Below are 2,340 nucleotides of genomic sequence, written 5' to 3' on the forward strand. Positions count from 1 at the left end.
GAGCACAAAGAGTCAAAGTGCACCTTGTTTACATTCCTGCTAACACACACAACCACACACACACACAGGACACACCGAACTCTGTGCTTTTAACAAGGTTATTCTAATCAACCACGAATACTTGAACCAAAGAGGAGAGAGAGGTTACATCAAGGCCCGGTCACACTGATTCATCTCTGCTTCCTCGTGAAATAGGCTGCTCATCCAGTTAAGAGTTAGGGAGACAAAGGCTCTTCAGGCCAGCTAACTCGGCTTAAAGGGACAGTGTGTAACATTTAGGGGGTTTATTGGCAGATATTGAATATAATACTCATGACTATGTTATAATCAGTGTATAATCACCCGAAATTAAGAATTAATTAGAATTATTTTTTCCATTGTTTAGAAAAAGCCATTTATATCTGCGTAGGGAGCGGGTCGTCTTCCACGGAGTCCGCCATCTTGCACTGCCATGTTTCTACAGCAGCCCAGAATGGACACTAGCTCCAGCGAGAGCCATTTGCATTTTACGTTGTCTGAAGGTAGGGATGCGTTCAGAAACCTGGTTTAAACGTGACACATTGAAACGTGATTCATTTTGCTCCAATTCTTCTGGAGCGGAAACTTGTGAGTGATGTTTGAGTCACCTGCTTTATGTGCGTCACGATGAGTTCACTTAGTCAGTGTACATTGCACTTTTTACTTTTAAAATTTGGATGAAAACAGGAGGATGGAAAAGCACTTTGTGGCACTTCAATGTCTCGTTTTAGTTGTATACTGCTTTTACATGTCCCAAAAAAAACACGTGTGCATTTATGGAATCGGAAAAAACAAATTCTTGGCAGCAACTTATTTCGACCCATTAGCCTTCAGCGACGGATCCAAAAGCTTGAAAATCAGACTCTTGTGTGGAATCTCCAACTCTCTGTTTCGTTTTGGACGTAAATGGTCAAATCATAAGCATCTGTGAGTCATCGATGAAGCTCAATAGGACAGCGTTTTCCCACCTCATCTCATCTGCTTGTCATGGGCGACAGTCCACGCACCAGCGGGAAAGGCTACCATCAACCACTTATACCACTGACCCCTTTGAGGTTGTCCCTGAACCAAACATTGTTGCAAGACATTACTGAGCAGAGCAGTCACTTCCCATGGCAACAGAAAAAAACAGAGCGAAAGAGAGGGACGGAGAGAGAAGGGGAAAATACCCATTTAAAGCCATTTAAGCCTCTCAATATTCATGACGGAAGAGACTGTGGTGGTTCCCATAAAGTTTTGGGACATTAAACCTCCAAAGGCACTGAGGTGGGTGTCATCCCCGCTAGAGTCGGACCTCAGGGGCCCCTGTGAATCCTGCGTGGAAAAAAACACTCAGGATTGATGCTGAACTGATGATAGAGTGTAGCTTCCGTGTTGTCTTGGCAACATGCCTGACAAGAAAGAAAAAAGGGAAGAAAGAAAGAAAAGAGAGCAGAGGAGAGGAGAGGAGCCATGTGTGTGAATGGAGGAGCTCTCCATGTGTGGCGCCAGGCCGTCTGCCCGGCGGGGCGACTCGATGGGCGGCGGGGAGGGAAAGGAGCGGAGCGGCGACGCGTCTGGGAGAGGTGGAGGAATGTAGGAGGCACACAATAACACACACAGCTGGAAGGAGCGGCGAGGAGGCGCCACCGCCGCCAAATTGGCCCGTCCCGGCTCCCTTAGAGCTGCGATCCGCGCTGTGAGAACGAAATGTTTTGTTATATGCAGTCATAACGACAGTTTATTCAATCCGAGATGATGGTGGGCTGGAATGATATGTCCTCGCGAACCCATTTTCTCTCATGAAGCCCTGGTAATAAATCGGATCTGCTCCCTATTGGTTGTAGCAGGCAAACATGAGATAATACCCCATTAACCCCGCCGATAATTACGCATCTATCCTGTATGTCCTCAAAATAATTTGAAATAATATTACCTACTTTTGTGAGTTTTTATGCATTTATTGAGGAGTATGACTAGTTTGGAGTTAAACTAGTGTCCTTTTGATGTCTGAAGGTAAAGCGGGTTTAAACAGGTGGGTTTTTGCTCAGGATCATCTGTCACGGGGTAGTGATCGATACATACGAGGCCGTGCGTAATTACGCATCAACGACTGCGGCGCTAAAGATGCAAACACAACGCTAATCAGCCTCTCGTGTTGTTGAAATATATATATATATATATATATATCGCCTAAATCTCCAAGAGAGGCCTCCTGCACGGACTGGACGTAAAAGACACTCGATACTTTTTCCTTCTTTGTGCAGCGGTGGTAATGCGGAATTGACTGTTTTAAATTGCCTCTCTCTCTCTCTCTCTCTCTCTCTCTCTCTCTCTCTCTCT

Source organism: Anarrhichthys ocellatus, unplaced genomic scaffold (assembly GCF_004355925.1).
Source record: "Anarrhichthys ocellatus isolate YVR2014 unplaced genomic scaffold, GSC_Weel_1.0 scaffold43, whole genome shotgun sequence".
Classification (NCBI taxonomy): Eukaryota; Metazoa; Chordata; class Actinopteri; order Perciformes; family Anarhichadidae; genus Anarrhichthys; species Anarrhichthys ocellatus.